This window comes from Eschrichtius robustus, chromosome 6 (genome assembly GCF_028021215.1).
Source record: "Eschrichtius robustus isolate mEscRob2 chromosome 6, mEscRob2.pri, whole genome shotgun sequence".
In the NCBI taxonomy this organism is placed as follows: Eukaryota; Metazoa; Chordata; class Mammalia; order Artiodactyla; family Eschrichtiidae; genus Eschrichtius; species Eschrichtius robustus.
Window position 1 is genome coordinate 146,161,167 of NC_090829.1, and position 20,363 is coordinate 146,181,529.

General features: G+C 52.6%; 1 protein-coding gene across 2 annotated transcripts in view; it reads left to right on the forward strand.

The window, feature by feature from the left end:
• The first annotated feature begins 4,068 nt into the window (after nt 1-4,068).
• The window catches only part of ADARB1 (adenosine deaminase RNA specific B1), a 116,899-nt gene continuing 100,604 nt past the window's right edge, over nt 4,069-20,363 (forward strand). For both annotated transcript variants that reach the window (XM_068547203.1, XM_068547206.1), the window contains exon 1: nt 4,069-4,177. The gene's annotated coding sequence lies outside the window, so the exon portion shown is untranslated. The remainder of the gene's footprint in view (nt 4,178-20,363) is intronic.

Here is a 20,363-nt window from a genome sequence, read left to right on the forward strand (position 1 = left end):
CGCAGCGCCCACGCTCTCGACCTTGAGCCTCTCCATACTGGGGCGTTGGGCGGGCCTGGGACGTGGGTGTCACGCTCTCCTTTTATGGATGAAGAAGAGGCTCAGAGAGGCCAGACGACATCCCAGCCACACGCTAACGAGGGGCAGAGCGGGTGTGAACCCCGTCCGACCCCAGCCTGTGCTCCTCACACCAGCTTGGCCCCCAGTTATCCACGCCCTGCCCCTCCCGCCCCCCCCAACTCTGGACTATGAACAACTCCAAAGCAAGTTCATCGTCTTAATCGTGTGCTCGCCCACGCACAGGCCACACCGCCTGAGGCATTAAAAAGCCATCAGAAGGTTCTCAGTGTCCTGGCTCTGCCTGACGCGCCACAGCTCTCACTTCAGGCTGGCTTCCCGGTAAGTACACAAGGCCAGCGATGAAGACCATCCTGACCGCCTCTGGGTTTACACATTTCAGGTCCAAGGCGCACAGAGGGGCTTCAGGCCCAGTCAGTGCCGGCCCCGGGTTCCCAGCAGAATCCCCCTGAGTCAGAACTCCCCCTCAGTCCTGGAGCTGGGAGTGGAGGTGGGTGCGTGTTCCCGGGCACAAACGGGGCTGCTCCGGGCCCATCTCCTGACTGGGGGCTTCACTGTGGGGTCTGGGAGACCCGGAGGAGGAGACTTGTCCCGAGCTGAGCAGAGCCCAAGCCGGGAGTCTGCTCCCAGGAGCAAATGACTGAAGGTTTAGTCGCATCTGGTTTCTATCACTCCGGTTTCATGTTTTTTAAAAATATAGGGCAAAAAATATGTCTCAGATAAATGTATCACAGTATACTGGTTACCACTCACCAGCAGGTGTAGCTTCCTGACTGTTTTAGAAACCAAGAAGTCAATAACCGACTTTCAGACGATAATCTAAAAGTTCCAGTCCCCTCTCAAACAGACTGGGCAGAATGAAGGAAAACAGAGCACTACACATTCCTTTTTCAGACACGTTTTTCGTTGCACACAGGGACTACAGTGAAAGGGGCTCCAGAAGAACAAGATAAAGGTAGTCCCTCCTCAGGGTTAAGTGACTTAAATCCACACTCCACGGGGTACCATCATAGGCCTGAGTTAACCATGACTGTGGCCTGGGAGCAGTCTCAGCAGGACCGGTCAGGACCGTGTGTGGCCGGCAGAGGAAGGGGTGGGACCACTTGGGCCGGGTCACCCCGTGTGAGCAGAAGCGGCAGCTCCCCAGGCCTGGAACGGAGGGCCAGAGAGCCAGGCCGGGACGCCTGCCCCTGCTCAGGGCTGCACGGCTGCCACACTCCGCTGGGCTGTTGGACAAAAGAGTGGATCTGCACCTGCAAGCCTTGGGCACGTCCGTCCATGTAAGGCCTTCCTGAGAGCCAGGGTGTGAACGCGCACAGAGCGGCTCCTTGGCCGTCGGGCTGGGCACCTCACCCCTCCGTCCAGCCATTCCCGAACGGCCGGAGCTACAGGCTGAAAGCAGTTCACACCCCCGCTCCTGAGTGCGCGAGGTCTTTGTCCTCAGACCATTACACGTCCTCCTGCACCATTCTGTCCCGGACGCAGTGCCTGTCGTAAGTCCTCCTTCTGCCCGTGGGCTACAGCTACGTGGTCATGCCATCTGGTTCAGCCGCAGGAAAAAGGGGAGAGGTGGATCGGTGCTGTGTGGCCAGGGCTCCCAGCAGGTGAAGTTCCACACACTCATGTAGATTCTATCTCCCCATCCCTGGGGCAGAGAGGGGACCAGCTAGATCCCTACAGGTGAGCTTTTGGGCATCATCTTTTCCTGGACACCGAAGCGCTATTTCATTTTCACAGTTTGCACGAGTGAGGTAAACAACAGAATGGGGTCTGGGGGGCGGGGCGGGGGCTCAGGCCTGGTTGCTGCTCCTTGCACTGAAGACCGTGTGCTCACAGCTGCCAGCACCTCTGTGGAGCCCCGGGGCCCCTTCTGGGCATCCACGGGTCTGACACTGATGGTGAACAGGGGGAAGGATGGGCTTTCCTCAGTAGGCTGCAGGATCCCACATCAAGGACCTTGAGCTCTCAGGTACCTCCATGACCCTCCCTGTCTGGTACGTCCCACGTCTCGGCCCCGGGTGCCTGGAAATCGCTCGCGCATCAGTATGAAGAGGCACGCTCTGTGAGCCATTCCTGTGGCGCACAGAGGAGTGGTCAGGGAGAACTCCACGATAAACCTGTCCCTGGAGATGATGGCATCTGAGGAGGTGGAGTACAAGAGCCAGGGGCAATCCCAGGCTCCTGGCCATCTCCAAAGCTGCCAAGAGGCCAGCCAGCTGGAGCAGCGTGAAGGCCATGGTCATGGCGGCACTGCTCTCTCCACTGCTGCTGAGATTCACACAGCCCACTCCAGCTGGAGGGCAGGCATGTGTTTCCCTGCAGGTCACCGGGCTGGGCCAAGGCCTCTCCACTGACTCAGGGCTGGGCCCTCTGCCTTGCTTTGGCCCACAGGACATTAGTAAACAAACACGGTTCAGAGGCTGGAAAATCCCCGTGCGCCGAGCTTTGCCTTCCCTCTTGCTGCTGACCAAGCCACGCCAGCACAAGCAGCAGCCCTGGCCACAGCCCGTGGGAGTGGCCCCTGCCGGTCCCAGCTAATATGGGCCACACCCCGTTAGCAGAGTTGAGCCGTCCCAGCTGCTGGCCTTCTGGATCATGAGCAAATAAACGATTACTTCAAGCCACTTAGTTTTGGGGTGGTTTGTTACACAGAAATAAAGTTCTCATGCACTTTTTGTTTATTAACAAAAATAGGATGAATCCCTAGAAGGCATCCCAGGAGTCTTTGATTTTTCCGTGTTGTCAACAAGCCCCCCTTTGGACCCTGTACTGGCATTTAGCCCTCAGGGAGGGCACTGGGCTTGCCTGGTAGCTGGCAGGCCGGCCCCAAAGGCAGGTTTTTCCTTTCCATCAGATAGCAACCTGAAGTAGGTAACTGGCCGGCTGCAGCACTTTCCCCTGTGGTTTATTTATGCTCCAGGCCACTGAACTCTCAGGGATGCTCAATTCTGTCCGATGACTCTGGGAATAACAGCAGTAGCTAACAATTAAGGAGTGCTGGGCTGGGGTCTTCCCCTGTATTTGACTTCTCTTCCCCATTTTAAACTGGAGCAAACAGGCAGCGGTCCAGAGAGACGGCCTCAGGCCCACAGCTGAGAAGGGCGGCAGCCACACTTGACCTTGGAGAACAGTCTCCGGGCACCGGCCCTGAGCAGGTGGAGCCCCCGGGCCTGCCCATCACCCCTATCTGCGCCCTTGAGTCCGCCTGGTGGACCACCAGCGCCCCAACTGCATTCAAGAACTAGTTTTCCCTATCCAACCATTTTCTGTCCTGAGTAGAACTGCAGCCTCGAGTTGCTTATTCTGGTCTTCGATGTTGCATTTCCACAGACGCTTATCATACCGTGTGTAGATGTTCTCGGTGCAACCGCTGAAGAGCCAGTGAATACAGACAGAGGAGTCCGCTTACTGCACGGCTGCAAGAGGCTTTGAATGCTTGCACCACCAAACCCACCGGCCCGCCACCACCGTAACCGGTCATCTGGACTCGCTTCTGCTCTCACCCAGGGCGCCCCTCGGGGCCTGGGGGCGTGACCCCACCCTCTCCTCCCAACACGCCCCGAGCTGGCCCCGCACAGGCCGGACGCACCTTCGCGTCCCGCTCCCGGCGCGCCCTCCAGCGCGGGGACTGTGCGGGCCCCACGCAGCAGGCGGCGGGCGGGGGTCTCGTGGGCGGTCCCCGCCGTGTACCCCCCCCCCCGCCCTATCGCTCTCTGCGCCCCGACTCCCCGTCCCCGCACCCCGTCCCCGTTCCCGCTCCCCGTCCCCCCTCCCCGTCCCCCGCGGGCCTTAGAAGGAGCCCGGCGCAGCGTGCGCGCGCGCGCCCGTGCTGCGTCGCGGCGTCGCTCCCCGGCGTGCGCGCGGCCGGCGGCGGGGGGTGCGGGGAGGGCGGAGCCGACACCGAGGGCGGAGGGTGGAGGCTGAGGCGGTGGCTGAGGCGGCGGCCGGTCGGGCCGCGCTCGGGGCCGCGCTCGGGGGCGCGCTCGGGGCCGCGCCAGGCCACGGCCAGCGCGCCGCAGCCCCGGGCGGCCGAGCGAAGCTCCGCAGACTCGCGGTCCGAGTCTCGGTGCGGCGCGGCGCGGAGCGGCCCGCGGCTGAGGTGAGGCGGCGCGGCGGGGGCGGCGGGGGCGGCGAGGCTCTGACACCGCGGCCCGACCACGCCGCCCAGCAGCGCGGGGCAGCGCCGCGCAGCGCCGTGGCTGCGTTTATGTAAGCGCCGCCGGGCAGGTGGTGAGGCCGCGCCGGGCGCGCGGCTCGAGCGGGACCAGTGCTGCCCGGAGCGCTGTCCGGAGGGGCTGCGGGCCGCCTGGCGAGGGGCGGTTGCGCCCGGGACGGCCCCGCGTCTGCTCCCCGGGCGCCGCATCTGCGCGGGATGCTCTGCGCCGCGGGAGAGCGAGGCTGCGCCCCGGGATGAAGCCGCGCCCCGGGGCGCGTACGGGGAGTCCGGGGATGAAGGGGAGGCTGCGCCCCGGGAGGGGACACTGCCCCTCGGGATGAGGCTGCGCCCCCGGCAGGGGAGCCTGCGCTGGGGACAGCCCTGTCCCCTCCCCGGGAGTGCCGCTTCTGCTCCGGATGCGCTGCGCCCTACGGAGGGAAGGCTGCGCCCCGGCACGAGGCTGCCCCCGGGACGGCCCCCCCCGCCCCCGTCCCCTTCGGGAGGGCACCGTGTCCGCGCGGGGTGCCCTCCTCTGCGGAGAGTGCCCCCCCGGGGGGAGGCGGCGCCCACGGTGAGGCTGCGCCAGGCACGGCCCCGCGTCCCTTCCCGAGGGCGCAGTGTCCGCGTGGGATGCTCTTCGCCGCGGGCGTCCCGGGGCGGGGAAGTTCCCGCGGGTGCCGGCCGTCTGGAGCGATCCGGAACAGTCTGGGGCGACTGGGGGCTCGAGGTGAATTCTGACGTGTTCAGATCTGCGGTAGGAAAATTACCGGGTAGTGAATGGGTCTGGAGGAAGGTGTCAGAGTGGGCTGTGGACGCTAAAACGGGTTGGCGTCCCAGTTGACAAGCTGGGGAACCTAAAATGTATTCGAATTCCTATTTATATGTCGGAGACCCGCAGCGCCGTGTTTGGTTCGCGCTTCGTATTTTTGGCCAGCTGGTTTGGGTTGTTACTTCTGATAAGGTTACTTTCTGATAGTGGTTAGCTTTCAGCCCTCGAAGTATAAGGAAAAGTGGCTTGGTGTCAGACTTGCTTCTCTACGCTTAGTGCCCTAATCAACTGATGATCAGTAAGTTTTGAGATTAGAAATATTTAATTAATCCTCTTTGTTCTCTCTTAAATTTGCCGTATGTTTTATTCCTCTGAAAGGTGCCATCTAGAGCTGCATTTTCCGAAAACACTGGGCTGTGGTAAGAGCAGTCCTGGGCAGTGTCTTTTGATTGCCAGCTTTTCTTTGAGGCTGAGATTCTTTTACCTTTTTGCTGAGGGTTTCCCTGAGGGGAAAGGGAGAAGGAAAATGCAGAGGTTGGCTGGTACCCTTCCTCCTGGGTGTGAGAGTTAGCTGCCCTCCTTGCAGGGTCCCTCCAGGGACAGGGTCCCCTCCGCAGGGTCACCCCCAGCAGGGCTCATAAGTATCGCTGAGACTCACTGAGCTGTCTGTCTGGCGATCCTGCCCTGCCCAGGTGAAGGCAGGGACTCACTCGGGCTCTGCAAGGAAAGCGTTGTCTGTGAGCAGTGCCCCGTTTGATGTCTGAAGGTTCCTGGGACTGAATATACCCAGCTACACCTTCAACAAAATTTGAAGCTGTAGTTGGAAAAAAAAAAAAAAAGGCCTTTCTGCAGGGGGCAGTGGTGAAAAGAAAATTGGTCCAGCTCTGAGAAATTGATGACACGTGTATCTCGAGATGCTGCGTGCTCATGAGGTTGGTCCTGGGAGGTGAAGAAAGGATAATTAGCGAATAACAGCTTCCACAAAAAACTTCTTGGCTTGTAGGCTACTTTAGTCCTCTGTGAATTTACATGTCTTAAAAGCATTTCAACTGCTTTTAGATTGGAATCAGAAAATTTTTAAAATTTATATTTGTCTGGTGAATGAACAAAGCAAACTAATTCGTTTGGCAAGTACTGAATCCATGTCGTGCTGTGCTGGGCCCTCCCTGTTTTTGGCTCCTGGGATACAGTGCTGAACAAATTAGGCAGAGTTCAAAAAAGTTCAAAAGCTGGCAGTTTGTTTTATTAAACACTGTTAATAGCATTACATTTTAAAAATAAAATTTATACTTTCAGTTATAAAATTTAAAACTGTATACCACTGAAATTTTTATTTATAGATTTGAAAGTATATAAGCGTGCACACTGTACACTCAAAAGGTACAAACACATAAGAAAACCTCGTTTTACTCCATCCCTAGCTGATCAGTTCCCTGTAACTGCTGTGACCAGTTGACTATGTATTGTCCCAGCAGCAGTCAAAATATATACACTGTTATATATATGTTTTAATATAGTTTTTAATATTTGCTGTAAGAAACAGTGCTGCAGTGAATATTTTTTTATACACGGGTGCAAGCAAAACCCACTAATCATTTTTTATTAATCATCAAAATTCATTAGCTGTAAGCTTTATTTAAGTGCTGGGTTTTATTCTCTTGAATGCTCTGCTGAGCTATGTAAGTACTTAGTACCAAGGAATTTATTTAAATAGGTTGGAGATAGTTAGAATGTACATTTTGGAGATTAATAGGTGAAGTTATACATTTACCAGCCTATAAAAAACTTGTTTAAGAAAAATTGTCAGGGGAATTCCCTGGAGGTCCAGTGGTTGGGACTTGGTGCTTTCACTACCGGGGCCCTGGGTTCGATCCCTGGTTCGGGAACTAAGATCCTATAAGCTGCGTGGTGTGCCAAAAAAAAAAAAAAGAGTCAATCTCAGTATGAAACTGAAGAGCTTAAAGAGGTCCCGTTTTATTGGAAAACTTGATTTTTTTGTGTCAATTTTCTAAACCACAGATTTCCAAACCTACAATTTGGTGTGATAGAAATGCTGCTGTTTAAAAACAAAACAAAACAAAAAAACTTTTAGAAAGTATGTTCATAATACGTGAGGTAGGAAAGGCAAACAGTGAGACTTTCGTTTAAAAATTGTACGTTAAAGTCATTACGATGTCCTTGTTCCTCGAGTGCCTTTCTTTGGAGTTATGCTTTGTTTGGAGTGTGGACCGAGGTATTCCCCTGGCCTTGCTGCCTTGCTTGACAACAGTTGGTCCCAGGCCATTAGTACCAAATTATCACATTTTTTTGGTGGTCTCATTAGTACTGCCGGCTGCTCTCCTCCTGTATGTGTGTACAGTGTTCTAGGAGTGTGCCAAAAAACGACTTTGGTTTTCAGTTTGTCTTTGTGGTGGATTTAAAATGTGAAGACGGGGCAGAGATTGGGGGGGAAGTAGCTCGGAGGGGAAGTAGCTCGGAGGGGCCTGGTATTTTTATGGCAAGTGCAGTGACACTGCTTGCATCTGGGGCAGACTTGTTTCGCTCATGTGGTCGCCCCACAGGTATTGGTATTTACCATGTGCCAGGTACTGTTCTAGGTGCTGGAGACGGGAGTGAACACAGCAAGGGTAGTTCCTACCCTCTGGGGGTTCACATTATGGGGGAGACGAGGATCATAAACCCCAGCTAAAGTCCTAAGTGCTGGCCAGAGAAAACCATAATTTGAAAAGATAGATGTACCCCAATGTCCATCGACAGATGAATGGATAAAGTAGATGTGGTACATATACACAATGGAATACTACTCAGCCATAAAAAGAATGAAATAATGCCATTTGCAGCAACATGGATGGACCTAGAGATTATCACACTAAGTGAAGTAAGTCAAAGAAAGACAAATATCATATGATATTGCTTGTATGTGGAATCCAAAAAAAAAAAAATACAAATGAGCTTATTTCCAAAACAGAAATAGACCCATAGACATAGAAAACAAACTTATGGATACTGAAGGGGAAAGGTGGTGGGGAGGGATAAATTAGGATTTGGGGATTAATGTATACACACTACTATGTATAAAATATATAACCAACAAGGACCTACTGTATAGCACAGGGAACTCTACTCAATATTCTGCAATAACCTGTATGGGAAAAGAATCTAAAAAAGAATAGATATATGTATATGTATGAAGGAATCACTTTGCTGTACTCATCTATACTCCAATATAAAATAAAAATTAAAAAAAAGTCCTAAGTCCCAAGAGGGGCAAATCAATCTAGCAGGTCGGGAGGTCTGAGGGAGCTGGGCGCCACCTGGCTGGGTGCTGGCACAGGGAACTCTGGAGTCACAGCCTCAGGCCCAGGGTCCAAGCTTCCTGTCCTGGGCCGATAATAGGCCGGAGCCCAGTGTGGCCTAGGGGTGGGAGGGAGGGTGGCAGGGAGTGAGCCCAGAGGCTGGAGGGCTGCAGCTTGTGGGAGCACCCTGCTGGGGTATGGAATTTAGATGGTGATCTCAGCCTTACTAGGGCTGCCTACCTGCCTGCCTGCCTTCCTAGTTGACTTTAGAGTTTTGGACAACAGAATGACATGATCTGATTCCTCTTTGAGAAGAATCACTCCAGCTGTTACGCAGCTACTGTTTATCGGGAGCTTGTGGTGTGCCAGGCCATTTAAGCGCTTCACATATATTAATTAAAATCTCATGACTGTCTATAAGGCAAGCATGACTCTTAGTCTCCTGCCTTACATGTGGGTAAAGCTAGGTGCAGAGAGGCCACAGATAAGTGGCAGAGGTTGTACTGCCCTGAGTGTCCGCGCCACAGGGACTCTCCCCCTCCCCTGCCCTACGCAGGAGGGGAGCATCGGGGGCCCACGGTGATCCGCTGGGGCCTGGCACCAGGGCAGGGGTGGGGAGATCAAATCCGGCTTCGTTTGTAAGTTGCGGCATTATGTTTTGTACTGTTAACAGGAAAATGTTGCCAGTTTGCCTGTGACACAATGCTTTCCTCTCACTTAGGTGTCATTTATTGAAAGAGCTCTTAGACTTTAAGCATAGACTTTTAAAATCATGCCAGTCTTGTGCTTTCATGAAAAAGGAAGATGTGAGTGAAATAAAGTAATTATAAAATGTCTTCCCCTTTAGTATTTGGTTCCTCCAAATCAGCCCCACGGCATGGTCCGCTGTGCTGTCACCGTCTCTTGCCGAGGTGGCATTTCTCACGACTGCACCACTGCTGTCTCTGGGACGCGTCCAAGCTGCGGATATACGATCCGCGAGTTTGGACGCTTTCTTGATCCTACCGGCAGGTGTTAAGGAGAGGTTTCCGGTCCTTAAAGGATTTGTGGACTGACCTGTTGATGGGTCACATTGCCCTGTCAGTCATGCGTCCTAGGGGGACGGCTGAGTTTGAGTGATTACTCAGAGTTCCTGCCCGATTTCAGAGTCGTGAAGATGTGGGAAAACGCGGGTCTTAGAACTGAGGCACTGTGGTGTGTTTTGCAGGCGGCCCATCGGGATTGCCAGTAGTCTCTGCAAGACGGAACAGCCCAGAGCGACCCCCAGGTCGTTGGCTGAGGAGCAGGCTGGCGAGGCTGTGAGGTGGGGAGGTGGGCCCACGGGTGGGTCTCTGTCCCACGCGCACCAGGTGTGTGAGCTTGCGCGCTTTGATCCGCCTGTGCTTCAGTTTTCTCTCCCGTAAATTAGGAGGAAGAGCAGCACGTGGTCTTCTGGGGTCGGTGGGTCGATAGCTGAGCTAATGTAAAGGGCCTAAAATAGTACTTCACTAACGGTGCTTAAGAGGGCTTACTTTGGCTCAAGAAGAGGTTTTGGGGCCAGATATGTAAATTTGGGGGTCATCTGTGTACTGCTGATGTTTGAAACCGTAGGCTGGGCTGTGGGTGTCCACACAGAAGAGCAGGAGGGTGCAGACTGAGCCTGGGGGCTTTGGGCAAGGGGTCCACAAGAGGGGGAGGGTCCTGGATTTGATAAGAGGCGGATGGCCTTGCAGTGGGGAGGGCTGTGTGGAGGGAGGGGTGGAGAGCATCGAGTGTGGAGGATCCTCTGGAGGAGGACAGGGTAACGGGACAGAAGCCGGAGGGTTGTGGACTCAGGGGAGTTTTTATTTTTGATTTTTAAGTGAGAGTGATTGTCATGTGTTTTGGGCTGACAGGGACGATCCAGTGGAGGAGGACAGAGTTCTAGTGCGTTGGGAAGGGACAGTTGCAGGGGCACAGTCCTTGGGCCGGTGAGAGGGGGTGGCCGGAGGGAGGAGCAGGGGCAGTTCAGCCCCCCGAGCGAGGCAGGACTTCTGTGCGTGGGAGCCTTGACGCACTCCAAAAATATTTCTAAGAGACATGCTGCCCCTTTGAAAGGAGGGCATAAAATAAAATATAATTTTGTGCTCAGTCCAGGAAACTTGGGAATTGTGCTGTAGGACTTAGGATCTAGTTTCTTATTAGCTTCTGGTGCTAAACACACCGTGGGGCATCCTTACAGAAGGATGCATGTGGAAATAGCGTTTTTCTTTGTTAAAAAAAACTCACTCGTCTCTAGAAGTATCATCAGCTTCACTAGAAGTTGGCACCTTTAGTCACCAAATTTAGTACTACTCAGAGGACTCAGCAGACTTGGCTCCTGATTCGTGCTGCATTTGTCTTAAAGCTCTGGAGGGAAATGCCAGTTTTGCATCCAGGACGGCTGCCCCCACCTCCTGGGAGGTGGGTGGTGTTGCTTTGGGCCCCCGTAGGCTTAAGCCCCACTGGGGCAGCAGTGCTGGCTTCTAGTTGCCTGGTAAAATGGTAAAACATCTTCCCTGCATGTCAGTTTGTACTGCTTGTGGTTATTTGTTTTTTTTTTTCGGGTTTGGAGTTTCAAACCATCAACCTTCTCTGTAGTTGAATCAGCAGGATGAAACGCACGAGGCCCCGGACCCCTTGCGCTCCAGCCGCGGGGTGGCCTGGGGGGAGCTGGTTCCCACTGCTCTGCCTGATCACGTCCCCCTGCCCTGCGTGGATGTGGACAGGTTTGGCTGAGGGCCTTCCCCGGCCGGATGCGGGAGGCGGGAGAGGTCTCTGCATCTGGGAGCCAGCCTTGCCTCAGGGCGACCCGGCCAGGTGGGGCGCCCACCTACTGAGCCAGCGTGGAGGCTGCTTATTGGAGTGGCCTCTGTCAGGGCATCCGTGGGGATGCCAGCTGTGCGGGCTCTCCTGAGCCCAGGAAGGGCTGGCAGCGAGGGGACGGGGGGCCCTGGAGTGAGATGGGAGGCCCTGGCGGAGGACAGAGGCCTGGTCGGAGCTGTGCAGGGCGGCTGGGAGGAGCGAGCAGAGGTGTCGGCTGACGGGTGGGGTCCAGGAGGGGGGGGCCTGGAGGGTTAAGAAGGGCTCTTCGAGCTGTGGATGCTGAGACCAGAGGGATCTGAGGTGGGGATTCTTATCCCCTGGCGTGTGGCGTGCAGAGTATTTATTTTGATACATACTTATGTGTGATCTGTCAGATATATCATGTATTGTTTGTGAAACACAGGCACACATGTGCTTAAACTTCTGTTGGGTAGGACTTCGCTTCTATCCGTCGTTCCTCACAGTCCTCACAATAGACGTTTCATTGCGCCTATTTTTCAGATCAGGAACTGACGGAAGAGGTTCAGTAACTTCCTGGGAAAGTGGGATGATAATTTAGCTGACATTTATTAAGCTCTTACTACGTGTCAGCCATGGTGGAATCAGTTTAATCTAGTTTACTCCTGATGATAATCTTAGGATTATCCGTCTTGTGGAACCATCCTCATCCCCTCTTACCTGAGTAGCTGCCTCACAGCCCCTCCCTGCTCCTGTCTGTTCAGATCCAAGCCTTAACCGGAGGATAGATCAGAGCCCTGTACCTGCCCTCATCTCAGAGGTGTCCTCTCCCGCTGCCCCTCTGGCCACCCCCTCCAGCCAGGCCCTTGGGGCCTTGCCTCCGGCTTTCTGGTGGGCTTCGCTCCTCCATACCCTCACCTCCTCCCCACTGAGTGCCCTGTTGTCCGTTCTGTTCATCTGCCCTCTGTACCCACCACTCCCTCCCTTTCGTCAGCCTGCCTGGCAGAGTGGAAGCCTCAGGAAGGCAGGGGTCTTGTTCTGTCTTTATCCTCAGGGCCCAGAACAATGACTGGCAGATAGAAGGCACTTACCACTGTTTGTTGAATGAATGAATAACTTTTTCTTACTTTTAATGTAGGTAGTAGAATCTGAACTGAGGCTGCTTGCCTCTGAAAATGTGTTTTTTCTGCCTGCGCATACTGTACCCCTCCCCCCGCTCCTATTGTACTTGGTGAATCAGTCATATATTTATGCCCCATATGTCTGTGTTATCTCCAGATTTCTGTGCTTTTCTTTGTAGAACAGAAACATTTATAAAACATTCAAAATTGTTCTAAAACTATAAAGTGTAATATAGCAAATTAATCTGTTAAAAACAGAGAGTCCTCAAGTTGAAAAAAGAAATAGCTCTTGTTCTGTTAACTGCTTTTAGGTGACATGTAATTGAAATGCATTGTCTTAAGAAATAACAGTACCTGTTGTAGAGAAGTAATATTCATAACTACATCTTGGTGAAAGTGAGAATACTTTGAATAATTCCGGAAGGTTTCAGAAAAGCAGCCAAATAAAATAAAAAATACTTAATTCACCATGGAGGCTCAGAGGATTTAAAAATTGGAAGAAATGTAGCTTCACAGGCTGTTTGGTAGGGGAGCCAACAGAAGAGTTGACTGGAAGTTGGGACACTGGGCCCTTCGTCCCAGCCCAGCTCTGACCTGGTGGGCTGTCCGCCGCAGGTTCCTTGAGTGTGAAGGGGGTGGTCTAGTTGGTGATGTCCAAGGTCACTCCATTTCTAGAGGACTGTTGTACGTAGGAGTCGAAAAACAAATTCTAAGTGCTTCGAGGGTCATTCAGTCAGATGTCAACAAATATTTAACCTCTGAGCAGCCCCGTGTGAAAAGCACGCGGTGCTGGTCACTGCGGCGGCTTTGGGTGCACAAGAGGCTGGCCTCGGCACAAGGTGTCCTGTCACCTCCCTCTGGACCCGCAGCTTTCCCGGAAGAGGGGAGCAAGGTGGGCCAGCAGGCGGGGCCAGGGGGTAGAGTAATGGGCTCTGGCTTAGTGAGGAAACACCAGACCCCAGGGAGCCCGACTGATCCCTTTCTCTGGTTTCTCACTCTTAGGGGACGAGACTGTGTTAAATGTTGAATTAAATTGGGCGAGGATTGGTTTTTCAGGTTTGCAGGTCTCGAGCTTGTCAGAAATGAGTAAAGGTAACGCGGTAGTAGGTAATATTTCATCAGTCCTCTTGTATCCGGGAAGCGTTAGAAACTGAGGGCATTAACACATGCATTGGGCAGGTTGGAGAGTACGGTTCAAAGTTGCTTTGTGTTTGCGCCTCTTCTCACGGGCCGTGCTCACAAGTCCAGTTTCTTTTCTCGTTTTGGTTGCCAACAGCCCAAGTTCCCTGCTGCTCCAAGTGTTCCCTCGCTTAGGGTGAGTGATCTCCTTGAAGAAGGAGTTTGCTCAAGGACGTAAGGCAGCTTCTCATCACCCGCGTGAGGCCGAGAGATGGCACGGTTCGCAGTTCCTGGTGGGCCGCTGTCGCCTCCCGATGCCCAGCTCCCCTTCTCTCAGCGCCGTCCTGGCACCTGCTCAGGCTGCTTTGCTTGGGGGTGAGGTTTTGTAGGTGTCAGGTGGGCACAGCCTGCCTTGTCTGCGTGCTGTGGCAGTGCGAGGACAGGGGACTGGATTTCTGGCTTCTGCCTTAGGAAGGGGAACTCACCCAGGGAGATATGCCCAAGAAGGGGTGGGTGGCTGCTGGGCCCCCACAAATGCAACCCCTGAGCGCTACGTGAAGGAGGCTGGAAAGCATAGTTCACGCAGACACTCACCTGGTGTAGCCTGAGCACGAACAGCTTGAAGTCCGTCTATGGAGGTGTAGTTCCAGAGGCTTAGGTGCTCGGGCCACAGTTTAAATAGCAATGGTGTGGCCTGTCATGTCTGCTCTCTTCTAGGTATGAATGAAATTAATTACATCAAATGCACATTTATTCATCTTGATCATTTTGAATTTGATTCCTTTTCAGAATAGGAATCTACCCAAAATAGTAGTCAAAAGGAATTACTGTTCTGAGTTGGTCATCTGTGTTAGGTTTTACCATATGCCTGTTACGATATAGTGTTCTTTTGGCGGGATACTTTGGAGGATTATCCTTTCTTTCTTAATATATTAAAACTTCATCTTCATTAAAAAGCTATCTAAACGTTTAAAGTTCCTCATGTAGTGATTTTTTAAATTAACGGTTCCAGGGAAGTAGCAGCACAAGCAGTAAATAGTGAAGACTCACTTGCTGCAGGTAGAAACCGGTAAGGGGGTTGAGGCTGAAACCCTAATCCAGGAAGATGTGGAGTTTGTAGGAATGAATTGTAGGATGTCAGAGCTGGGAGAATTTAGGGCCACAGAGTTCAGCTTAAATTTGACCATCAGTGAAATGCTATGGAAAAAAACCTTTTCCATCAAGTGTCAGCTGGTTTTTAGAAGTGATGAGATGACCACCTCTGTGTCAGGACTGCTGGCTTGTGGTCCTTCTGAACAAGTGGTCCAGTGTCAGCCACATGCAGAACAGGCTTAAATCTACATCTTCTGATGCCTACTCTGGGGTTTTTTCTTCTTTGTATTTTTTTGGTGTCACGTAGGAGATGGTTTTCACCCACGTGCACGTGAATGAGAGACGTATTTGATCATTGCACAGTGACGCTTTCTATAATTTTATCCTCTAATGAAACCGAGGGTATTGATGATATTTCCAAAGGAAGAGCAGGTATTGTGTAAACCAGCCCAGCGCCCCTTACATTCCCCCTGAGCGATCTGCCCTGGGCGTGCGCGGCACAGGTAGGTAGGAGCCGAACTTGATGAATTTCAGCGTTTCTAACCGGAAGCCTTGCTATAGGAACTGGAGGCCTTTCCCTATAGTTAGCCAAGACTTTGAGCCACGCCGTAGCCTGGGAAAGGTGTGCTGGATTTGGATTCATGGGGCAGAGCTCTGCTGTGAGGGAGCCGTGCTACGTGCCTGCGGCCCTGTCCACGGCAGGCGTGTGCTTTTCACAGGGAGACCCCCCCCCCGCCCAGGTGCCTGCCCAGCCTCACTGGTGGTGGAGAGAGACTATACAGACGGTGCGGACGGTCAGCCTGCGGTCCGAGCGTCCATCTTTGAGTGATGGGAAGATGTGGGTAGGAAGTACAGCTGGGGCAGGCACTGGGGGAAGCTTTGTTTTCTCTTGCTGGAGAAGCTACCATGAGATTCACCCTCAGTAAGTAGAGAAGTCAGCGATTTCCATGAATTTCTAAGCTGTGCAACTGTTACCACAGTCCAGGTTTAAATGTTTCCATCACCCCAAAATGCTCCTTGTGTGTGTTTGTGGTAAATTCCCATTCCCACCTCCAGCCACTGGCAACCACTGATCTGCTTTCTGTTTCTCTAAAGTTGCCTCTTCTAGGCATTTCATGTAAATGGAATCATGCAATATGCAGTCTTCGGCTTCCCTGGTGGCGCAGTGGTTGAGAGTCCGCCTGCCAATGCAGGGGACACGGGTTCGAACCCTGGTCTGGGAAGATCCCACAGGCCGCGGAGCGGCTGGGCCCGTGAGCCACAATTACTGAGCCTGCGCGTCTGGAGCCTGTGCTCCGCAACAAGAGAGGCCGCGATAGTGAGAGGCCCGTGCACCGTGATGAAGAGTGGCCCCCGCTTGCCACAACTAGAGAAAGCCCTCGCACAGAAACGAAGACCCAACACAGCCATAAATAAATAAATAAAAATTAAAAAAATAAAAAAGATATCTTATTAAAAAAAATATGCAGGCTTTTGAGTCAGGCTTCTTTCAGCTCACATAATGTTTTTGGGGTTCGCCCATGCTGTACAATGGATCAGTAGTTATGGAACCGCTAGGTGGTGTTTTGGGGGAGGCTCCGAGGAGCTTCAGTTCTTCATGTCTCAGCGCAGAAAGAATTCAGCGAGAGGCAAAGTGATAGATAAGAAGTGCTTTATTAGAAAAGGACACTTGTGAGTCTTACGGGTGGGTGGGCGAGAGGGTGCCGTGACCCGAGAACTTAGTGGGCTACAGTTTTATAATCAAAGGAAAAGTGGGAGGGGGAAAAGACCACCATCTTCCTCCTTCTTGAGTAGATGTCGTGCTTCCATCATCAGCTCCTCCTCCTGGTTGCACTGGGGAGTTTTCTTGTCTCTACATGGTCAAGCCAGGACTGTCACGGTGCAAAGGAAAAATTATTTCAGGTCTCAGTACAGTGAGGGTCTGAAATGTCACCTTTCCATAAATTACTGTTTTTTACGTGTGCAGAGAGCATGTCTTAGGGGTCATTAACTTACTGAGCTCATTGGGCAGCATGTGGGTCTCATGCCAACATTGTTTTATTGTTTTGAGGCATGGCTCATGCTTCTGTTACATGGTTTTGTGGTTAAGCAAACCTGCTTTCTTGAGTGATCATTAACTTACTGTTGTCTCCCAAAGCCCCCTAAAGTTCCCTGTCTGTCTGCAGTCCCCTAATGGCATTTCTGAGCGATTTGATTATCCTCTTCTATCCCTATCAGTTTGTTCCTTTCAGCGGCTGACTAGGGCTCTGTTGTGTGGGGGTCACACACCTTTTTTAGCTCTTCACCAGGGATGGGCGTTTGGGTCGTTTCTGCTTTCTGCCTCTGTGCATAGTGCTGCTCTGCGCGTGAGCGAGCACATCTCTGTGTGCACAGGAGCTTGGAGTGGGGCTTAGAATGACGGCACATGTGACGCTGACAGCACAGCTGCCCGTGGGACCCCTGGGCGCGCTCTCAGGTCTGTCTCCGCGACGTGCCCTGCACGTCTTGAATAGTGTGGACCTGTTACTTCCGGGATGAAATACCGTGGATCTGAGATCCAGCACAGGCGACCAGGGTTTCTTGTGGTGACACCCTCTGTGCTCAGTGTGGGACAGAGGAACTCTTCCCCAGTATTTGGTTTTTCCTTTCACTCATCAGAGGAAGTCAACGAAGAACTATTAGGCGTGTTAAAAACCACACTCAGTCTGCAAACTCCACGTGCTCAATGCTTTGCCCCTGCAGTCCCCTTCTAGGGATTCAGCCCGAGGACACGCCTCCAACAAGATGAAAACACAGATGGAAGTGACCTAAATGTCCAGTCAGGGGCGGGCGGATCGACTCTGGGTGACCACGTCACAACGAGCCGTGTGGAGGGGTGGGTCTCTGGCGATTTCCAGAACATGCAGGAAGGGAGCAGGGCTGAGTGCCAGAGGGTATCGAGTGAGCTCCCTTCTCATGAGAAAACATGCGTATCTGCGCCTCCGCGCAAAAGGAAAACAGGAAGGAAAATCAAGGACGAAAGGGATTGGGCCCTGCAGGGGCCGGGGTGGGGGGCTGGAAAGGAGGGGGGGCACAGGTGGCTGGAGGGGTGGGCGTGGGGCTTCTCTGAGTAGACGTCTCAGTACAGCCCGACTCTGGGAACCGTGGACCCCAGAACAAAATACATGAACCTCAGCCAGGACTGGGGGGACCCAGAATGGGATACAGACAGAACCAAAGCTCAGTGTAGGACAAAACAATAACAGAGCTACAGCAGGGGTGGGGTGGGGAAGAAAAGAATCAGCTGGATTTTGGAAAACAGTACTTTTCTAGATTCTGTAAAGCCACAGACAGAAAGGGCTGCACACAGTACTGCCCAGAAACTGTCTGTTTCTCCGGGGGGTAAGGTTGCGGTGCGGACGTGTTCATAAGGATGGAACAGTGGGTGTGTGGTGGGAAGAAGTTGCGGACGAGGGGAGGGGACAGAGGACAGAGGACAGAGGACACTGGGCTGGAGCCAGGTGTCAGTGTGCACCGCAGTTTTGAGTGTGTGTCCATGTGCCAGACGGTGCAGAGACACAGATGTTGGTGCTGAGTCGCACAGCTCCTTATCCAGTCCCCTGAGGACACCCAGGTGCTTTCTCCGAGCAAAGAAGAAGGGATCCTCCAAGAAGATGTGACTGGACCCCCTCGTGGTACAGGGAAGAGCTCAGAAAGGACGGGGCCACGTGGGCGGGGAGAGGATCAGAGCTGGTGGCTCTGAGCAAGGGCATGGGTGACGATGGTGTTGGCTTATAACCCGTAGAGTAAAGTAAGCGTCCATCACTCTGCTGATACACATGAATAACAATCAGTAAGCAGGGAGAAGGGGAGCCGAAGAATTCCAGTTAATCAGCGGGGAAGGAAGGAGGAAATAGACGATCACCCTGAGGCGGACCCCAGGGCAATAGTTACTTTAGACGGGACCCAGGACTGGCGCTAAATTAGTGAATGAAAGTTTGAGGAGAAACAGGATATTTTTCTAGTCTCAAAGTTATCTCTTCCCCACGTTACTTATTTATTGAAAAGGGAAAAGTAGTAACTTTAGAGTGGAGAAAGCCAGCAGACACCACCTCACCCAGGAGATCGATGTGATAAGACAGGTCGCAGTCATAGCCTCTCCCCCACATGGGCATGGGCCCAGCGTAGGCACCAGGAAGCGGCAGGCAGACCCCGGGACAGGGTGTCCCGAAAACACCTGGCCAGGGCTCTTCACTGTCCACATCCCGAGAGACGGGCTTGGAGGGGCCTAAGGAGACACGCCAGCGAAATGCAGTATGGGCTTTCGAGGGGGTCCTGGGGCAGAGAGGATGTTAGTGGGAAAACTGGTGAGACTGCGGTAGTGGAGCTCACGGTACTGTCCTGACTTTGATCATTGTTCAGTGATGCCATAGGATGTGACCCTTAGGAGAAGCTGGGTGGGGGCTACGTGGGAACTCTGCGCCGCTGTCCACTGTCCCCACCCCCGCCGCCGCCGTCTGAGCTCTCCTCGACTCTGCCTCGGGAGGGAGGGTTCAGCGCCGTCCCAGGGAGAAACACTCTCTTGCCTTCTTACTGGGAATTCTGGCCACCTCAAGCCCTGATGCGGAGCATTCTGGAGACATGCGTCCCGTACCCGTGGCGCGGAGGGGCACGCTTCTTCCAAAGGGGGCACCGGAATCTCCTGGACCCGGTCGGAAGAGGCGCTGTGACCAGAGGCGCAGGTTGGGGACCTCGCACGTGGCTACAGGGGCTTTCCTTGGTGTCCTTGGTCTTTTGATGTTATTATTTTTTTCCAAAGAGAAATTTAAAATTTTTATGTATTCAGATTTATCAGTCTTTTCCTTTACAACTTGGGTTTTGAGTCCTAAGAACACTTTCCTATGTCGGGAGTCATTCCTCCTTAATTTCTTTCAGCAGTTTTATATTCTGTTTTCCACATTTAGCCTATTAATCTGTGTGAAGTCTGTTTCTATTCAGTTTGAGGCCAGGATCTAATATTTTTTCCTGTTGGCTAGACAGTTGCCTCGGTCACTGCATGTTCTGCCCTTTGCTCAGCGACCAGAAATGCCACTTGTATCCTAGCCTAAATTCCTCCTTCAGAAGGTGTCGTTTCCTCTTGCTTGTCATTGTCGGGTACCAGCTGTGGAGTTTTGCATGTGGATTGTGTCCCCAACTCATCCTGGGGAGAGGATCACGTTGTGCAAGCAATGCCTCTTCCTTTCTAATTTTTGCACCTTCCCCTTATTCACTGGCTGGAACTCGTGGTGCCAGGCCGAGTGGGGTACTGGGACGGTGGTGGCGACCAGCAGTCGCTTCTCTGGTTCCAGCTTCACTGTGGACGCCTCCCATGCTTCCTCACTGAGGGTGACGTTTACTGTAGTCGTTTTGTACATGCCCTTCACGTAGTTAAGCAAGTCGCCGTCCCACTTTGCTGAGAGTTTTATTAAAAATAAACTTTATCATTTACAGCAATAGAATTTTATTGGTTGCTTTTTCTGCATCTGTTGAGATGGTTGTATGGTTTCCCCTCCTATCTGTTAATATAGTAAATTTCATTCATAGATTTCCTGATGTTAAATATTCTTTCATTTGCAGGAAGAACCTTACTTTACTCTTAACACTGACAATTAAATTTGCTATTTATTTTAATGTTTTTTCTTTTTTAGAATGAGTCCCTCCTCTCCCCCTCATCCCACGTGCTTTTTTTGAGACATAGTTTACGTACTATAAGTTACTGCAGTGGTGTGCTGATAAATGCTTAACAAATGGCCTTTTTTTGTGGGGGGGGGGGTGGACTGTAAAAAGCCCTGATCTGTAGCATTTGCCGGTTTCCGTGGCATAAGTGTTCTCACCATTACCTGTGTCAAGCTGCTGATGAGCTAGCTGTTGGCTGGTGGCCCACAGAATCCCTGAGATGGAACCGTCCTCTCTTGGGTGCTAGGAGCTGGCCCAGCTGCTGAGAGCCCGGTGGG